Here is a 21,922-nt window from a genome sequence, read left to right as displayed (position 1 = left end):
AAGGGACTGCCTCAACATTGTCTAGGGAGTTGCAGACACGATGCATTGGCCTATTTGTAACAACCAGCAGTGTTGGTTCAGGAGTAGAGTTATTAATTGTAAGAACTGATATTAAAATAAACTTAAACACCACTTACGGATTAGGCCTTTGGGGTACCCCAGCTGTCTGATTGCTGCCTACCAGGCAGCAGAGGAGCGAGCTATGGTTGTGGGACAATCCACTCGTTATTCTCAGTAGATGAATCCTGATCATGCAGCAGCTTATTTATTCAAGCAAGCTCCTTATCTGGTCTGGCGAGGTTGAGTACACCCCGTTCCAGGCCTCTGTACCTCAGAAATTTCTAAGGACGTGGAAAAAAACCGTCCGGTTACAACCGATATCGGTCTTCTGGTTATGATTAACCGGTACTTCTCGGTGTTTTTGTGGTCTCGTTTACAACAGGCGTTTATTATTTTTTCCATATATCCGAGTGAAAGCCGAAATATCAATTAGCCACAGAAGTCCTAAAGTTTTCCGTTTTTAAATAAACACTTTTTTTTTTAAAAAAAGAATGATTTTTATTACTACAATTTGCATTGGTTAGGAGTGTAGCATGTTACAGAAAATGAGAAAAGCAATCAGTGCTAGTTTTACAACAACGCCGACAGGTGAGAGCAACAAATGCACTGCATAAGAATTGATACAGCATTGCTGAGACAATGATGTCCTTGTCTCCGTGTATCGTGGCTTAAAGACAGCGTGTAGGTGCATTCTGCAAGACTTGCGCCCACCTGATCTATACGATAGTTTCTCGTTGTCGCCGCCGGTCATGCGCTGTGTTGCAAAATGGCATCAACCCTACTCCGGATATAATTTTACTAAATGACGTAGCAATGAGGCACAGTTCTTCATTTGCTTTAAAAGATGAAAACTTTGTCTGAAATTTCTATGAAATAATAAAAGAAGAAGGAAATTATGGTAACAGTAATAAATTAAAAACTTAACAATTTATTCGTTGTATACAATAAAACATATAGAAAGTGGCTGACCTGTTGCCTGTGTATATATAACATGCCTTTACCCACTGGAAGCGGACAAACCGATTCGGAAAGAACAGTTCTTCAACCTCAGTTGACTAGTCATGAGCCAAAATAGTGCCATGAACACCAATTGCAAAATGATTTCTGAGCGGAGTTTCAAAAAATTAGAGTCAGTAGGAGGCTGCTGCTGATTTTTTGGTGGGAATCAGCCACTTATCACTTTTCGGGAAACCAGCGGCCGTTGATTTGCCTGTTTAATTTAATATTTTGAGTCTTGTATCTTGAAAACGAGAGATTCAAAATTTTTCAAATGTTCGATTTCTACATGTATCACAGGAAATAATGGAAATAAAAAACCAAAAACAGGTCATTTCAGAAGCCGGCTATTTTGAGCGGTTTTAACAGTAAAGTCAAACAATATAACCGAAAACCGGTTTTTTCGGCGATATCCGCAACATCTAGACGTATCGGAAACCGAACCACAGTCTTTGCACCCGAAGGTAACGATGCTTTCCGCTACGATGTAATTTTGTTTCAAATCGTAGTGCACTGTACCCATATTCTGTTCTCAAAATAATGATTGTTCCTAATTTCGGCCATTTAATGTAGTACCAAGTGGTATTTTTAGCAAGGAAACGCTATTGCATTAATTTTCGCGTTTCGGTGGAAAGACCATGTTGAATGCAATATTGCCTGCAGTTAATGGTTAATTGGATTTTTTTCACTTGGCATCCGAAGAGGATCCCCGAGGGGCTGCGTTATTCACAATAACAATCTACACTCGCCTTCAAAGCATCTCACCACAGAAGATTTTAATTGATAATTACTGCTGCCGTTGATTGAACGGTGCAGCGTGTAAAGCGAAATTCCCGTAATCAGCCCGCAGGGCGGATCGCCCGCAGCAAGGAGTAATAAAATTGTCTCGGCGCCCCTGGACACGCACTACCGTAGAGGAGCCCTCGCAATTTCTGCCTGCTTCAGCGCCAGTAACGACGCCTCTTAAGTCATAAAACGAGGCTACCCATCTCTCCGAGAAGTGGCGCGGCAATGAAGATTTTACGAGCGCAGAACCTGTTTTTGAGTAGGATCGTAACACAATTAAACTTCCTTAATTACGTTCGGTAACAGTTCTGCTACATCGAGTTAGTTCATGAGGCTCTACATCACTGTCAACTCGGCCGAATTTCCTCAGAATGAATTTAAATAGTAATCGTGCAACCATGTTAATTTCTGTAGATACAGACATCCTGTGGTTGAAAACAACAGACATACAGAAGTTTCACGACGAATAAATCTATAACGAAATTAGAATTCAGTTAATAGCCTCAGCTGCTAACAGGCGATGATATATATCAATGGGGACAGGTGAAAATGTCTGCCCCGACCGGGACTCGAACCCGGGATCTCCTGCTTACATGGCAGACGCTCTATCCATCTTTTTATTCGTGTCTGATCGTTGTATTTGGTCGTTGCGGACGTCACATGATATCCGTTGAAGTTCGTTGTTGATCCTTTCACTCAGTTTTTTTTATTACACGCTGAGCTACAGTGCCGGCTATCCATCTGAGCCACAGAGGGCACAGAGGATAGTCCGACTGCAGGACTATCTCGCGCACACCTCCCGCGAGACCCACATTCTCACCTTGTATGTCCACACACTACATTTGTATTGTCCCACCCCAACACACTCTTTACTCGCGGAAGACATTCTTACCAAGTCCTTTAAGAGTTCGGGCAATATGTGTGCATCCGCACAGAAGAAGACGGTCGTGGCCGGTATTGCCAGAACTATATACTTATATGGTTATGGTGTCTGTTCTTTCGGACATGTCTGAAAGAACAGACACCATATCTATATAAGTATATAATAAATCTATATCTCCGAAAAGCATTTGACACAGTGTAAGTTGAAGAGGATTAAATGGAAAAACAAACCAATAATGCTCGGACAGATCATCAGTAGCGTCCTGCTTGACCCCTTTATAGTCGTTTAAATAACTGAGCGTAACGTCGCAAAGCGATACTAAATGGAACCAGCTTGTGAAGATTGTGGTTTATTGGGAGAATTTTGGGAAAGTGTGATTCATCAGTAAAGGAGACCACATACAGGATGCTAGTGCGACCTATTCTAGAGTGCTGCTCGAGCGTCTGGGATTTCTGCCAACTCGGACTAAACGGAGACAACGAAGCAATTCAGAGGCAGGCTGCTACCTTTATTACCGGTAGTTTCCAACAACAAGATGCAAGTATTACAGAGATGTCCCGGGAACTCAAATGGGAATCCCTGAAGGGGAGTCGACGATCGTTTCGAGGAACACTATAGAGGAAATTTAGGAAAACGGCACCTGAAGCTGACTGTCTAACGATTGTACTGCCGCCAAAGTACAGTTTGAGTAACGACCACAAGGATAAGGGCTCACACGGACGCACGTAGGCGGTCGTTTCTCCCTCGCTCTATTTGCAAGTGGAACACGTTCAAATGTCTCTGAGCACTATGGGACTTATCATCTGAGGCCATCACTCCCCTAGAACTTAGAAAAACTGAAACTTAACCAAAGGACATCACACACATCCATGTCCGAGGCAGGATTCGAACCTGCGACCATAGTAGTCGCGCGGTTCCAGACTGAAGCGCCTAGAACCGCTCGGCCACACAGGCCGGCCAAGTGGAACAGGAAAGGGAACGATTTGCAGTAGTACAGGGGACCTTCCGCCACGCACTGTACGGTGTCTTGAGGAGTATGAATGTAGATGTAGAATTCTCTGAAAATGCTGATTACCTTAGATCTTCCTCCGAGACAAGTGGCACACTTTATGAATGGGTAGCGTGGTGCACGGGTATGAGTATGAACATTGAGATACAGGCTATACACACACTACTGGCCACTAAAATTGCTACAACAAGAAGAAATGCAGATGATAATCGCGTATTCATTGGACAATTATATTATACTAGAACTGACATGTGATTATATTTTCATGCAATTTGGGCGCATAGAACCTGAGAAGTCAGTACCTACAACAACCACCTCTGGCCGTAATAACGGCCTTGATACGCCTGGGCATTGAGTCAAGCAGAGCTTGGATGGCGTGTACAGGTACAGCTGCCCATGCAGCTTCAACACGATACCACGGTTTATCAAGAGTAGTGACTGGCGTATTGTGACGAGCCAATTGCTCGGCCACCATTGAACAGACGTTTTCAGTTGGTGAGAGATCTGGAGAATGTGTTGGCCAGGGCAGCAGTCGAACATTTTTTTTAACCAGAAAGGCCCGTACGTCACCTGCAACATGCGGTCGTGCAGTATCGTGCTGAAATATAGGGTTTCGCAGGGATCGAATGAAAGATAGAGCCAGGGGTCGTAACACATCTGAAATGTAACGTCCACTGTTCAAACTGCCGTCAATGCGAACAAGAGGTGATCGAGACGTTTAACCAATGGCACCCCACACCATCACGCCGGGTGATACGCCAGTATGGCGATGACGAATACACGCTTCCAATGTGCATTCACCGCGATGTCGCGAAACATGGATGCGACCATCATGATGCTGTAAACAGAACCTGGATTCATCAGAAAAAATTACGTTTTGCCATTCGTGCACCCAGGTTCGTCGTTGAGTACACCATCGCAGGCGCTCCTGTCTGTGATGCAGCGTCAAGAGTAACCGCAGCCATGGTCTCCGAGCTGATAGTCCATGCTGCAGCAAACGTCATCGAACTGTTCGTGCAGATGGTTGTTGTCTTCCAAAAGTCGCCAACTGTTGACTCAGGGATCGAGACGTGGCTGCACGATCCGTTACAGCCATGCGGATAAGATGCCTGTCATCTCGACTGCTAGTGATACGAGGCCGTTGGGATCCAGCACGGCGTTACGTATTACCCTCCTGAACCCACCTATACCATATGCTGCCAACAGTCATTGGATCTCGACCAACGCGAGCAGCAAACTCGCGATACGATAAACCGCAATCACGATAGGCTACAATCCGACCTTTATCAAAGTCGGAAACGTGATGGTACGCATTTCTCGTCCTTACACGAGGCATCACAACAACGTTTCAGCAGGCAACGCCGGTCAATTGCAACGCCGGTCAACCGCTGTTTGTGTATGAGAAATCGGTTGGAAACTTTCTCATGTAAGCACGTTGTAGGTGTTGCCACCGGCGCCAATCTTGTGTGAATGCTCTGAAAAGCTAATCATTTGCATATCACAGCATCGTCTTCCTGTCGGTTAAATTGCGCGTCTGTAGCACGTCACATTCGTGGTGTAGCAATTTTAATGGCCAGTGGTGTATTTTCGATAAATTACTTCAGACAATTCTGACAATTTCATTTCAGAGGAGACGCTAAAGTCTGACGCTCCTTCCTTCCCCTTTTACATCAAATTCCTCTCAACATTTTCAACAAGCCCATGCACACAAAATGCCTCTACCATCGTGAATTATGTGGCGGAAGATCCTTGTCATTGTAACACTCATAACATACCATTACATTCTCGCGTAAAGTGTCTGAAGGAAATTTGCTTAAAAGGGTCTGTGCACGCTGTAATTACGCCGAAACTAGTCTTCGCGGTCCCTGTAGGCGTGTTCGTAAGCAAATTGAAGCATGTTGCTAAATTCCTCACTTAGTACTGATTCACGACAATTTGTGAGCAAGCTTTCTCTAGAAAATACGTGTCTTTCTTCAAGCGTTTGTTTCTACAGGTTTTTTGAGCACCTTCTTGACAGCCGTGGCTAAACAAATCGGTGACCTTTCGTTCTGCCATTATTCTGTGTATACGTTCAACATCCTCTGTAAGTAATATTTTGCATGGGCCCTACACACTTCTAGGTTGGTCTCACGAATGTTTTGCAAGCAATGTCCGTAGTAAAACTATTACCTTTGTCCAGTATCTTAAAAATTTACGGAAGTCAGTTACCTGTTTTATCTACAACAGAGCGTATGTGGTCATCCAATATCATATCCTTACATATTATTAAACCCAGATATTTGTAGCAGTTGACTGATTCCAGTTGTGACTCATTGACACTATAATCAGAGGAAGTTTCACGGAGTGTAAAATTGGCTAGTCATTCCAACTTTTCCAGATCCTGTCACTATCTGACTAAATATCTCACCATTTTTTATTCTTTGAGAAATTAGTTCATTATAGGTATCTACATCATCAGCAAATATACTCCCCCACTTCATTAACCCTAGATTACAAATCTCTCATAAAAGATACGATTGCAGTTGGTACCCATTCGCATTTCCCGCCAATCTGATATTGTCACTTAAGGATACAAAACGGAACATTTTGCACTTATTTTGTACGTGACACACTATTGGAGACCTTGTAACTACAAATACAGCGTAGTAAAATTTACGTTGGATAAGTAACAAGGTAATATTCTCCCCCTTTAGTGTCATAGAGTTAACATGCAGCATGAATATCAAGGGTTCCAAACAGTTTCATGAGGGACACCTGATGTTTCTTCTACATCTTTCGAATGTATTCCATCTCACATAACACGCTACATCCTCCCTACCGACAAATCCTCAGCCCATTCAGAAATTTTGTTTATTACTGCTCATGGATATACTTTCGTTATTAATCGTTAGTGTCGTTCTGAGTCTAATGCTTATCTGAAGTCACTGAATACTGCGTCTACCTGACTGCTTTCATCTATGAACTGCAGGATTGCAGAATGGCACGTGACGGAAGTGCGAGGTGGGTTTCGCATGTGAATGCAAAGAATACATTCCCCTATCCCCCACCCCTCTGTCCCTCTCCCTCTCTCTCTCTCTCTTTCTCCTCTCTCTCTCTCTCTCTCTCTCTCTCTCTCTCACACACACACACACACACACACACACACACACAAACACACACACACACACATACACTATATGAAAGTAAAAAGACACGAGCCATCTAAATATTGAACTTCCTGGCAGATTAAAACTGCGTTCCGAACCGATACTCGAACTCGAAACCTTTGCCTTTCGTGAGCATATGCTCTAGCCACTCAGCTACCCAAGCACGATCCGTCCCCAGAGCACTAATTCCGCCAGTACCTCGTCTCTTAGCTTGTCCGCGAAAGGAAAGGTCCCGAGGTCGAGTCTCGGTCCGGCACACAGTATTAACCTGCCAGGAAGTTTCATACCAGCGCACACTCCACTGCAGAGTGAAAATTTCATTCTGGAAGCATGTTAATATGTTTCATCTACAATGTTGCTAATTACTTATAACTGATATTTGTCTATTTTTTTTATTTTTATGAGTTTATTCTGTCTGATAAGATTAAATACTTCGGGCGTACTATAATCCTAACCAGGCATCATTAGTGAGTTAACATAACAATTTGTATTATATATTAACGATATTTAATAATAATAATAATAATATTTATACTAAAAAAACGTCAAATTTAAGAAATGACAGTATTATGAACACTAACCAATTTCCTCATTATGTTGTTGTCGAATGTGAGTAATCACATAACAGAAACGCGTGATAAAGGTAGAATAAAGAAGGAATGCATTTGGAAAAGTTGGTCAAGTTAATGGTGTTCTCCATAGCAAGGTATGTTCCATGTTTCAAAGTTCTTCTATTGAAAACTAGCAGCCCTTTGAGGTGCGATACACTAATCGCAATTAGCTGCTCAGCTGTTAAAATACTAATTAAATCAGAGCGCTGCGGTTTGCGTGAGATGCAAACGAGTTCGCGTTCCTCTTTCGCAATCAACTCCCGTGTACAGTGCCGAGTGATTGTAATATGCACTTCAGCACTCTCAACCCAGGGGGCTTGAACCTTGGTAATGGATCGATTTAAAAATATTATCGGTCTCAAAATATGCATTGCCATTAAAGATAAACATACTTCTCTTCATTCTTGACAGTACTGTATGAACCGCATTGTGATCTTCCTCCTGTGCTGCTTTATTCGAAATTTTCGCGCTTAGAAAGAAAAACTGGAGGAAATTTACGGTTTATGCAACACAAAATTCGTTTCTCCTCCTTGCACACATAACATGCCTCAGCACTACATGTGCGACCTTCAGTGGTTTTCTTGTTATTCTGCATCATGTAACGCTGTCAGTTATTTGGTACTGGTGCTTACTTTATGCAGCTTCTCATGGTTCCTATGTGATATTTTTAGTTGAAACAGCGGTAGTGAACAAAACATCATACCACGTCTAATACAATTATAAATTACACTCCCGCATCAGAAACTATGATAAAGTATGCAGTATGTTACACACGATATTGTCGGTACAAGATATCTGATAGGATTATGTGAGCCACACTAATAAAATCGATAGCCTTGTGAAATACTAAAAAAATATTGAGGTAGAGAACAATAATTTTTTTCTGCCTTTCATAAGACGGCAGTTCTTTCCAACCAATCTTGCTGGTTTTCCCTTTATTAATTCATAAACACGTTCGTAGCTGCTGACATACAATTCTCCTTGTGCTGATGAACGTCAGTTTGTAAAACGCAGTTGGCGAATAAAAATTTCCCCACATTACGCTTGTAAAAGCTCGCCCATTAGAATCAGCCATCTTCACAGACTTAGGTCCTCCTTTGGTATGCACCTTGTGAATGCAGACTGACCAACTACGACCAATACAGTTCCAAACGACCTGTTTTCAAACAGTCTCCTACGTTTTAGATTTCGGCATAATTCCATTTTTCATTCGACCGATTCTGGTAAACAATGATGATAAATGTCATCTGAAGTATGGCTTTGATTAAAAAGTCTGTCGCTCGTCGTTGATGCACAAGATGCACATAATTTTTCTTATTTCATTTATCGCAGTCACACTGTTAACTTGCCGTCCGTGACAAGGGTAATTGTGGAAAGATTTCAGGCTGGAACGGTATTTATTTAGGTAATGGTGCCTGTAGCTCTAGCTCTCCTTGCAGGTTAGAAAACGGTAATAGGGAAACTAATAATAAACATATTTTGATTAATTTTATAGTTCGTAACTGTTTTAAAACGTATTTTACGATACAACACTTAAAATGTACTGCCGGAACAGCTTCATAAAAATGTATATCTAAATTAGCTTTGGAGGAAAGAAAGTTCTCCTTACCATAGACAAAATCTCAGTCACTACTGAGAACGTGTTTACCACCGTGCGTTACTAGCTTCATTCTGCTACAGCGACAAAAAATGAAACTTACGATGGTGGTTTAAACTTGTGCCCTGTGAATTACCTTTATAATGCCTCGCCCTGTGTTCCACTACAGTGTGGAGGTGCTATTTCACACTTATGTGTGTAACAACGCCTGCTCGCGAGGAAGAAGCAGTGGGAAGTGCGAAACAGCGTGTTATTCTCCGGAGTGTCCTACTTCGCGGGGAAGATTGATGGCAGCGGTGCGCCGCTAGCGCCGCCGCACAGTGGCGCTGCCACAGCTGCGGGCGGCCGCTCCTTGAACTAGTCATTCGAGCGCCGGCTGCCGTGGCGTGCGGCCGCCTATATGACAGTTCGCGCTGCGTTTCATTCTCTGCCACTGCGGTAAAGTTAAATGACACGCACCTCTGACATTCCCGCACAGTTTGTTCTGAAAAGTAATGAAATAACTCCCAGTGCTCAGGAAGCCCTTACAAGGAATGAGACCAAGCAGTAAAGAGTGAAGTATTATGTTTAAACTGCTGAACTTTATGAAAAACGCTACTGTGTGACTAATTTATGACCTACGTTATTGTCTAAGAAAAATTAGTTTTATTTTCGTTGAGCTCGTTAGAAACGAGGTGATACTTGCCAGCAAGAAGAAAATTTATATGATATTTTTGTTCCTCTTGCTCACGATTTCTGTTGCTTTACCTCTTCGTTACAAATAACAGTACCGGCAGAGAAAATAAACCTACAATACGGCTGTAGTTCTGCAGATGCTATGCTACACCCTAAATACCAAGTAGCCAATAACGAAATCTGAATGCACTGCTAATAAAAATATTTGTACATACTTTTTTTCCAATTTACTCAAGACTTACTGTTGCAGCAATGGGTATGGGCTACACGAATAATTACATTTGTGGATCAATAGGACAGGTGGTTCTGAAGTATCAGGTATCGACCCCACATGGAACACCCATATTATTATGTGGTGCCGCCTCTGTTGGTGGAGGAGTCGCACGAGTCCATTGTCGTCCAATCATATCACGCACGTGCTCGGTTGGAGACAAGTCCGGAGATACAGCTGGCCAGCACAATTGTGTGGGCGAACATTATCCTGTTGGAACAACACATCACCTTCCTGTTGCAAGAACGGCTCTGACAACATTTTGAACGTAATGAGCGCTGGCTGGTGTCTTCTCTAGAAACACCATAGGTGTACAAGAGTTGTAGTTTATCGTACCCCGGACCATAACGCCTAGGTTGAGATCAAAATGGCTCTGAGCACTATGGGACTCAACTGCTGTGGTCATAAGTCCCCTAGAACTTAGAACTACTTAAACCTAACTAACCTAAGGACAGCACGCAACACCCAGCCATCACGAGGCAGAGAAAATCCCTGACCCCGCCGGGAATCGAACCCGGGAACCCGGGCGTGGGAAGCGAGAACGCTACCGCACGACCACGAGATGCGGGCGGTTGAGATCAGTTTGTGCATTTGGCGAATGCACTCTTCAAAACAGCGCTCACCAGGTCTACGTCGTACGCGCAAACGACCATCACTTTCTTGCGTGCAGAATCTGCTTTCATCGCTAAGACCACAGCGCCCCATTCCATCTTCCAAGTGATCCTGTGACGACGCCAGTGGAACCGCGCACATCGGTGGTGTGGCGTGATTGGACGACAGGCTAGAGGTGTTTGTGCTCGTAGTCCCACTGCTAATAGTTCGCAATAGTTCGTACTGAAACGTCTCTGCTGCCGTAGCTGTATGATCTGCCACTGTTGCCCTTACAGAACGACAGCCCTGGCAACCGTCTGTGCTGGGTGGACGTCCAGAACTTCGTTGACCAGTGTGTGAATGTTCACGTGACCACTAATACCAGCATCGTTGGAGAACTGACGCATCACGTGTAACTTCTCTTGCAGTCTTTGAAAAGGAGCATCTGACCACTCCAAAGGCCACCATTTGACCCCCTTCAAACACGCTCAGTTTGTTGTAGGACATGCTTGCCTGCTTGCTTCACACGTTTCCTCCACATTGATCCTTCCGGCTGAAAGCATTCCCTATGGCAACGCGTTAGTTACTCTACTGCTCTATCTGTTGACTAAGGATGTTGAAACCATTGTGAGGATATCTACTAACCCACCCCCAGGTGGCACATACCGTCATCGGATCAAAATCGTCTTTCCAGGTGTACAAAATTTTTTTTGGCATCTGTGTGTCTTAGAATCTCAGAAAATAAGTAAAGCGTTCACCTGTAAAATTAAAATAATTTTCAAGTACTCGCACATCGTCATCCTCCAGAATAACTTTCACGTAACCGCTTGTTACCAAGAGGATTAGGTTGAGCCAAAATCACATTGTCATGCTACGATGTCGATGGTGCTCCTCCTGAAGTGTTACTAACCGTTTAGAAAAGGACAAGCACTACAGAAGTCTATGAAATCCAGTCACTGTATTCAGACATGATGTCCTACGAGCGATAAATTGAGATAACCGGGTGGATTCGTATTTATGCTCACTCGAAAATCTTTCAGCTCAGTGTTACACTGACAATTGACTGTGCAAATATGGTCACACGAGGTGCTTAGTAAGGTTTTCGACAGAACACAAAACATATTATGATGAATACAGTGACATTAACAAAGTGAAAATATCTTCTTGGTATGCGACGAAAAAGCTCAATAACACCATTATTTCCAGTTAAATCTTTAACGACAATTGGAAGTGTGCACTATTTCGAAACCTCCTTTGGGGTAAAGACAATTTTTGTACAATGAGGTGCCTAAAGCCATGGCATTCCTCCTAATATCGTGGCGGACCTTCTTTTGCCGCCGTCATGCAGCAGCTACACCTTACATGAACCCAATATGTCGCTGGAAGTCCACTGCAAAAATATTGCGCCGTGCTACTTCTATAGTCGTCCATAATTGCAGAATTGTTGCCGATGCAGGATTTCGTGAAAGAACTCACCTCTCGAGTATGTGAAATAAATGTTCGGTGGGATTTATATCAGGCGATCTGGGTGGCCAAATTCTTCCCTCAAATTGTCCGGAATGTTCTTCAAACCGGTGATTGTCATTCATAAAAATTTCAACATTGTTTGGGAACATAAAGTCCAAGAATGGCTGCAAACGGTCGACAGGTAGTCGAATGTAACCATTTACAGTCGTCATCGGTTCAGTTTGACCAGAGGACGCAGTCCATTCCATGTGAACACAGCCCGAACTGTTATGAAGCCAACACCAGTTTGCACAGTGCCTTGCATCCATGGCTTCGTGGATTCAGCACGAATCGAATCCTACCATCTACTCTTGTGAGCTGAAATCGGGACTAATCTGATCAGGCCACGGTTTTCCAGTAGTCTAGGATCCAATTAGTGTGGTCACGAGCTCAGGAGAAAAGCTGCAGGCGATATTGTGCTGTTAGAAAAGGTAGTCGCGCCGGTCTTCCGCTGGCATAACCCTTTAATGCCAGATTTCACCGCTCTGCCCTGGCGGATACCTTTGTCTGACGTCTCACGTTGATTGCTGCGATTTTTTCACGTACTGTTGCTTGTCTGCTAGCACCGAAAATTCTACGCAATTTCCGCTGTCCTCGGTCGCTAAACGAAAGCCATGGGCCACTGCGTTATCCGTGGTGACAGGTAATGCCTGAAATTTGATATTCTCGGCACACACTTGACACAGTGGATCACGAAATATTGATTTCCCTGACGATTTTCGAAAAGGAATATCCCGTGCGTCTAGCTCCAACTACCGATCCGCTTGCAATGTCTGTTAATTCCACCATAGTGTTAAACATCTCGAGAACAAAACGTTTACGTACTTTTTATCTGATAAATTTTAGAATATCCAGAAATACCTTGACAAAACATCAGTGTAGAGGGAGGTTTCAACATTGCCTGAGCCTCTAGGTCAATTGACGTTACAGCAAATGGTAGGCTTGTGTTTGGTACCGAGAATATGAATCACGTAATGCCTGACCAGCTTGTACTGAAGAAGATAATGTCCATAGCATCTTAACAGAGCACACTAACAGAAATATTGTCTATATAGAAGGAAGCGCAGCGTGAGCTTATATTTCTAGGCCTCGGGCCAGGGAGTGATTGGTGAACGGGCGAATAAATATTCCAGATATAGTGCGAAACCTTGCTTTAAAAATTCTTGAAACAGGCTTTTCAGGGCGAAACTTGTGAATATTTATCAAGCATCTGCTCGCGTGACAGCGAATAATTCGATCAACTACTTCTCGCACGGAACTGTATAAGTATTATTTTTTCCTCTGGTGAACCATGAATATAACAGTAAATATACTGATTTGAAAACTGCTGCTGTGCTAGTTTTAGAATACAAGCACAATATTTTTTTGTCTGAGGTTCTCGATTTCAGGTACGTGTGGCTACTATCTGTCATCGGAATTTGTGAACTGTGCGAAACAGTGTCGTCATCTTACCGGCTTCACCTTGCTGAGGGTCTCGATTTAATGCACCGCAAAGGGTAGCACGCAATGAATTCATGCTGATGTGTCTTATCTGGTCTTCCAAATAGCTTGGATCAGCATGCAGATCGCGCATTAATCATTTCAGAGGCTTTAATTATGTTGTAAGACGTACATGTCTCCCTTGCGCTACCCACATTTGTGGCACAGGGGAGAGGTCCGGACAAATTGCAAATCTGCGAGAAATATTCTGTGAACAACGTAGTTTGTAAACTACAACTGAGAAATATTATGTTTCTCTATGTCTTAATTTAGTTGTTGTCATCATTTCATTCATATTTATGGATTAGCCGTCTGCCTCTTTCCGGAAGATATGTCCATCTCTTTGTAGGAAATCCCACTTTGTCTTCCTGAGGTTTCCGTAAGCATAGCTAATTTTGTTTCTATAAAACAATTTGTTTACGAGCTGCAAAGTTGGTCGTCGTCCTGAGGACCGCTAGTAATTTGGCGAAAATTAGTCGTTTATTATGTGAAACGACAACATTACCGCTGTCGACTGTTTCTCACTATTGCCTAAGGTGGACTATTATGCCTTCATCAAGTTGTATTTGACATGCATGACGATAATGCTACCAATTTTGTATATCTCAATCACATTTCTAAATATCACAGTCATTGCTGATACGTTGTTCTCATCTGCTGAAGACATTTCTATGTAATATCACGATATTTCTTTCTACCTTTGGGTATACGATAAATCGCACAAATCTAACGGCTGTCAATTCGACTAAATACCTATTAACTACAATTACGAGCAACTTAAATTGGAAAGACCTCGTAGATAATATTGTGGAGAAGGCGAAACAAAGACTGCGCTTTGTTGGCAGAACATTTAGAAGATGCGACAATCCCACTAAAGAGACAGCCTACATTACACTTGTCCGTCCTCTGCTGGAGTATTGCTGTGCGGTATGGGATCCTTACCAGGTAAGATTGACGGAGGACATCGAAGAAGTCAAAGAAGGGCAGCTAGTTTCGTGTTATAGCGCAACAGGGGTGAGAGTATCACTGATGTGATGCGCGAGTTGGGGTGGCAGTCACTGAAACAAAGGCGGTTTTCTTTGTGGCGAGATGTATTTACGAAATTTCAATCATCAACTTTCTCTTCCGAATGTGAAATATTTTGTCGACACCAATCTATGTACGGAAAAAATGATCATCATAATAAAATAAGGTAAATCAGAGCTCTAACGGAAAGATCTAGGTGGTCCTTTTTCCCACGAGCCATTCGAGAGTGGAATTGTAGAGAAGTAGTATGAAAATGTTTCGACGAACCCCCTGCCAGGCACTTAAGTGTGAATTGCAGAGTGACCATGTAGATGTAGATGTACCGTCGAGACCCTATATACCAGGTCGTCCACTGTGTATGCCGATACTACTTTGAAGTTTGTGAGTTGCGTTTACTGTCTTCAGCTGACTTAGCTAGCAGCTGTGGAGCACCATACTTCTTATGTTTGTTATGTAAATAAATGTTTAGAAGCAAAGATCTTTTCTTCAGCTACTGCCATATCATCCATAACTATTCCCTATGCATCTTGGAATCCTCCTCAGTAAGATCCGTTGTCGCAACACACCAAGTATGTCGCTCTCGAAGCTGTAAAAATTTGCATCTGGTTTTACTGTTACTGTGCATATAAATATTGAAGAAAAGCAGTATGTCATTTCAAAAATTTGTTGATAGTTATTAGACGAAAATTATTTCATGCACAGGGACATTGAAATTTCTGTCTCTCTCTCAGTCTTTGTGTCTCTCTTTCTCTCCCCTTGTTCCTCCCTCCTTCCTCTCTCTGTCTCTCTCTCTCTCTCTCTCTCTCTCTCTCTCTCTCTCTCTCTCTCCCCCTCCCTCACTCCTTTCATCTCTCTTTCTCTGGTTCTTTGCCGCAAACACCGCTGTGCCACCACCCTAGCGGATGTCACAGCTAGCCTTTTTGTACCACATTTCTAAAACCGAATGACAAAGTATAGCGTAAGCAATAGTGCATATGCACCGGCCAGCTGTTTCAGAAGTGTTTCATATCCGAAACTTTTGTAACCAGAAAATTTGATTTACTCTCTCCTGTGGTAAAACCTTAATTATTTCCTGACGGCCATTCTGGGAGGAGGGGTATGAGTAGGTTTTTCCTGGCTGTTCACTGTTCGTTTTATACGCAGCAACGCTGAAGTGGTGCACGGGATGCCTGATGCACAAGTTATGTACAGTGAACGCCGCCGCCTTACGTTCATTCTGTAACAGCACTTGACTTCTGCTTCTCTATGATGAAAAGATGGCAGTGTACTAGGATCTTTACTTTTGTCTTCTAGTAGAAAAGAGCAACATGAGAGTTCAACGTCCAATCGACATCGAAGTCTTTAATGACGGAGCACCAGCTCGGATTAGGAAAGGATTAGAGCGGAAATCGGCCGTGCCATTGCAAAGCAACCATCCCGGCATTTTCCTTAAGAGACTTAGGGAAACACGGAAAACCTAAAAATGCGAGTCCAATCTGCTGACCTCTGCGCTGCCCCCTACGGTCGTCTAATTACGACGTACGCACTGTTACTGAGCTGGCTGAATTATTCTGCAGACTTTGAGATAGTCACCTCCCTTTCCTTAAACAGCGACAAAAAAAAAAAATAATAAATCTTCCGCTATATCACTTTGTCACTCGACCATTTCCGTCCACGTCATTGACACATAGTATCGTAAGATAATGTCTATGTATTCAAAAATGGCTCTGAGCGCTATGGGACTTAATTTCTAAGGTCATCAGTCCCCTAGAACTTAGAACTACTTAAACCTAACTAACCTGAGGACATCACACACATCCATGCCCGAGGTAGGATTCGAACCTGCCAGCGTAGCGGTCAAGTGGTTCCAGACTGAAGCGCCTAGAATCGCTCGGTCATACGGGCAGGCAAAGTGCAACACTCTGACCTACAGCCCTACATCCGCAGTAACCAGTTTTGCATTGTCTAATCCTTCTCTGCCCCCATTATTTTTCCTCTCCATACATTCTTCTAACACAAAGTTAAATTTCCTTTCATATTATGAGGATCTTCCTTTGACTTCTATTTTCAGATTCTCTTTTTTTGATTCCTAATAGTTTCATTCTTCACCAGCATATATAATTTTTAACTTTCCTTTGCTTTCAAGTTTCTCTAGTTTCTTCTTCTACGGATTCATAATCGTCCGTGTTTTACATTTTTACAGTGCGGTGCTCCAGGAATAAACTTTCCAATATTCCTTCCAGAACAGCACTCTACATGAAAAACGCTTCCTTCACCAGTCGGTTCTACTTCTGATCCCTTTCTGGCTTCCATTTTTCTGTGTATCATTACACCCTCGACAAGAATTCTTTCGCTTCCTCCATTCTTGCATAGTTACCAGCCGTTTATACTAACCGTTCGTTATGCCCCTTGCTACTACCACTAAGTCACCTCCTTCTAGTTTGTACAGATCTTTTATTGTTAAAAGATAGCTGGTGCAAAGTATGTCATCCATTCCTGTACGTTTGAAAGATTTGAAAATAGATTACTGTCAAAATCAGTTGATCGGGATACAAATGACGGTATACAATGCCCCTCAAAAAATCAGTGCTGTGACTGTTTCGATGCGACTCGCCACTTATTCCTCTCCCGTGCCAACCTCTTCGTCTCAGACGAGTATCTGCTACTTACATCCTCAATTATTTACACTGGATGTATTCCAGTCTCTGTCTTCTCTACAGTTTTTTTCTCTCTACAGGTCCCTCTGCTACCATGGGTGATGTTCCCTGATGTCTTAAGTGACTTCCTATCAACCTGTCCCTTCGTCTGGTCAATATTCTCCATATATTTCTTTCCTCCAAGATTCTCCGGAGAACCTCCTCTTTCCTTACCTTACCATTTGATATAACTTTCAACATTCATGTCTAATTCTTCGATTTTCTTCTGTTCTATTTCCCCACAGTACATGTTTTACTACCATACAGTGCTGTGCTCCAAACGTACTTTCTCAGAAATCCTTAAATTAAGACCCATGTTTGATACTAGTAGACCTCCGTTGTCCAAGAATGTTGTGTTTACCAGCGCTAGTCAGCCTTTGATGTCATTCTTGCTCCATCCACCATGGTGTATTTCAACTTCAACTACTTCGTGACCATCAATAACAACTTGAAGTTTCTCGCTGTTCTCATTTCTGCTAGTTCTCATTACTTTCGACTTTCTGCGATTTTCTGTCAGTCCATATGCTTTACTCATTAAACAGTTCATTCTGTTCAGTAGATCATGTAATTCTTCTTCGCTTTCACTGAGGATAGCAATTTCATCAGCGAATTTTGTCATTGATTTCCTTTCACCTTGAATTTTAATTCCACTCTTGAAACTTTCTTTTGTTTCCGTCATTGCTTCTTCGATGTACAGATTGAACAGTAGGGACAAAAGATTACATCCTTATCAAGCACAGTTTTTAATCCGAGCACTTCTTTCTTTGGTCTTCCACTTTTATTGTTCCCTCTTGGCTCTTGCACATATTGTATACCAGTCAGTCCCTAAAGCTTATCCCTATTTCCCTCAGAATTCCGAAAATCTTGTTCCATTTAACACTGTAGAACGCTTTATCCAGATCGACAAATACTATGAATGTACATTGATTTTTCTTCAGTCATGCCTCCATTACCTACCGCAACATCTGGAATGCCTCTCTGATGCCTTTACCTTTCCTGAAGCGAAACTAGTCGTCATCTAACAGATACAAATTATATTTTTCATTCTTATGTGTATTATTCTTGTAACCAAATTGGATGCATTAGCTGTTAAGCTGATTGTGCAATAATTCTCGCACTTGTCAGCTCTTGCCGTGTTCGAAATAGTGTGGATGATGTTTTTCCGAAAGCCTGATGGTATATAACCAGACTCATAAACTCTACATACCAAAGTGAATAGCCATTTTGTTGCCACTTCCCTAATGATTTCTGAAGTTCTTACGGAATTTATCAGTTCCGTCTGCCTCATTTGTTCTTCAGTCTTCTAAAGCTCTTTTAAATTCCGATTCTAATACTAGATCGCCTATCTCTTCTACGTACATAGTCTGCTGCTTCTTTTTTATCGCGTTGACAAGTCCTCCGCTCATAGAGGCCTTCAGTACACATTTTCCAGCTATCCGTCCTGTGCGCACCATTTGACAGTGGAATTCCCACTGCGCTGTTAATGTTACTACCCATGCTTCCAGTTTCATCGAAGGTTGTTTTGACCTTTGTATAAGCTTAGTCAGTCCTTCCGACAAGCATTTCTTTTTCGATCTCTTCACGTTTTTCGTGTAGCCGTTTCGGTTTAGTTTCCCTGAACTTCGTATTTGTTTCATTCCTAAGCGACTCGTATTTCTGAATTCCTGAATTTCCCTGAACGTTTTTGCACTTCCTTTTTCATCAATTAATTGAGTGTTTCTTTCGTTACCAGTGATTTCTTCACAGTTACCTTCTTTGTAACTATGTCTTTCTTCCCAACTTTAATGATTGCTGTTCTTAGATATGTCCGTTCCTCTTCAGTTACCTAGTGAACTATTCCTTATCGCATTGTCTCTAGTCCCACAGAACTTCATGTGTAATCCTCTCATTCCTTACTACTTCCGTGTCCACTTCTTTGCGCATGGATCCTTCCGGCTAGTCTCTGAAACTTCAACTTTCTCTTTTAAATTGTGATCTGAGTCTGTATCTGCTCCCTGGTGCACCTTACAACTCAGTGTCTGATTTCGTAATCTCTAACTGACCATGATGTAGTATAATTGAAATCTTCCCGTATATAAGCACTCCGTCTTCAGGCCACGAGTGGCCTACCGGGACCATCCGACCGACGTGGATAGGAGGGGCGTGGGGTCAGCACACCGCCCTCCCGGTCGTTATGATGGTATTATTGACCGAAGCCGCTACTATTCGGTCGAGTAGCTCCTCATTTGGCATCACGAGGCTGAGTGCAACCCGTAAAATGGCAACAGCGCATGGCAGCCTGGATGGTCACCCATCCACGTGCCGACCACGCCCGACAGCGCTTAACTTCGGTGATCCCAATGGAACCGGTGTATCCACAGCGGCAAGGCCGTTGCCTACTCCCGTGTATAAGGGGAGTGAAATTCCTGAGTGATCGCTGTGGAGGACACGAGAATACCGCCTGCTTTTGTGAGCGTTATCAGCAACTGACAAGTCTGAAGGGGGCCTCATTGTGGATCTCCATCTGGTCAGCTTCTTCAATCATGCAATATCCAGAGCAGTTGGGCATTAGGATGTAGGACTGTATGAGAACGGGAGGGTCAAGGTTCTAGCCGACGATGTCTGACGACCACAACGTCCTCGTAATCAGATCACATCTGCGCCTGTCATCCGAGAACAAGTAATGGACTTCCTGCAATATTCTGTGGCATCACAAGCCCCTAGTTGTAGACTAACAGCAGTCACACCAGTGACACGGCCTCCCATACGTAGACTGCCTCAAACACCACGACACAAACGGTTGCGTTTGGAATGGTGTCGCGATCGGGAAGCACTGAATCCTGATAAATCGCGTCGCACACCGTTCAACAATGAAGTGCGGGTTCGGCACTACTCTGAATGACCATCGTCGAGTATGGCTGATATATGATAACAGGTGTCATCTTCCCAATTTTTTTTAGAGGCATAACGATGTTATTCCTGGCATCATGGCTTTGGGAGCCATCAGGTATGATTTCAGGTCACGCTGATGGTGATTGAGGAAACTTACAATATTTGAGAGACAAGCTCTGACGTCACAGCAGCAGTATCCGGGATACTTACGACAAGTATCCAAGTTATTTGCAACAAATGTGGCTGAGACTGCCTCAGGAGAAGACGTACTTTCCTACCGAGTCATTGCATGCATCCTGGTCACAGGCGTAAGTGCCACGTTCTTTATAAATTCGACTTTATTTTGTGATCAACGTCACATACCCTCTCAACCCGTCAAGTTTCATTTCGTTACATCCTCACCTTAACGGTGCTTCACTTCTTTTTTTTTATCAGGCAGGGTGCAAAACGGAATTGTGCGTCAGTCATTCCGTTCAAAATGTGTCATTCCTTCCTTACATACGGGAAAAGCAGCTTGTGCCCCGAAACCAGATAGTGTTACTTACGGAAAGGTGAGGGAGATCAGCATACTGACTCCTGTTAACAACAAAATCATTAAAGCTGCAGCCCGAGTTCAGATAGGACAGGATGGGAAAGTGTATAGGTCATGTCCTTTCCATCTCGCCGTTCACTGTATTTGTTTAGGAAAAGAACAGAGAAACTGAATCTGCGTTACAGTTTCCTACCCTCCATTTTCTATTAAACATGCTTATCTCTGACTCACACAACTCTGCCCTTGTTATGGAATCCTTACAATCCTACCCATTGATTAGTTAATAGCAAATGACTTTTACGTATGAGTTATTGATCACCCTACACTTATCATTATAAAGAGGTAGACTATATACTAAAGTAAGTATTTCCAGAAGATGTCGTTTACTTTCTTCTTTCGTAGGCACATACTCATAGCACTTTTTTAAAGACGAAGTTCCTTAAAATATGCAAATCAGTTGAAAAGTATGATTTTACGGTTATGGCATCCACAGCTTCGACACATGATAAAATACACTCCTGGAAATTGAAATAAGAACACCGTGAATTCATTGTCCCAGGAAAGGGAAACTTTATTGACACATTCCTGGGGTCAGATACATCACATGATCACACTGACAGAACCACAGGCACATAGACACAGGCAACAGAGCATGCACAATGTCGGCACTAGTACAGTGTATATCCACCTTTCGCAGCAATGCAGGCTGCTATTCTCCCATGGAGACGATCGTAGAGATGCTGGATGTAGTCCTGTGGAACGGCTTGCCATGCCATTTCCACCTGGCGCCTCAGTTGGACCAGCGTTCGTGCTGGACGTGCAGACCGCGTGAGACGACACTTCATCCAGTCCCAAACATGCTCAATGGGGGACAGATCCGGAGATCTTGCTGGCCAGGGTAGTTGACTTACACCTTCTAGAGCACGTTGGGTGGCACAGGATACATGCGGACGTGCATTGTCCTGTTGGAACAGCAAGTTCCCTTGCCGGTCTAGGAATGGTAGAACGATGGGTTCGATGACGGTTTGGATGTACCGTGCACTATTCAGTGTCCCCTCGACGATCACCAATGGTGTACGGCCAGTGTAGGAGATCGCTCCTCACACCATGATGCCGGGTGTTGGCCCTGTGTGCCTCGGTCGTCCTGATTGTGGCGCTCACCTGCACGGCGCCAAACACGCATACGACCATCATTGGCACCAAGGCAG

The 21,922-nt window shown here is 43.2% G+C and overlaps 1 protein-coding gene across 3 annotated transcripts in view; it reads left to right on the top strand.

The window, feature by feature from the left end:
* LOC124615503 (lachesin-like) overlaps positions 1–21,922 on the top strand; it is an 878,988-nt gene that overhangs the window by 79,518 nt on the left and 777,548 nt on the right. The gene's annotated exons all lie outside the window — the stretch shown is intronic.

Source organism: Schistocerca americana, chromosome 5 (genome assembly GCF_021461395.2).
Source record: "Schistocerca americana isolate TAMUIC-IGC-003095 chromosome 5, iqSchAmer2.1, whole genome shotgun sequence".
In the NCBI taxonomy this organism is placed as follows: Eukaryota; Metazoa; Arthropoda; class Insecta; order Orthoptera; family Acrididae; genus Schistocerca; species Schistocerca americana.
This window is presented reverse-complemented; position numbering and strand designations above follow the sequence as displayed.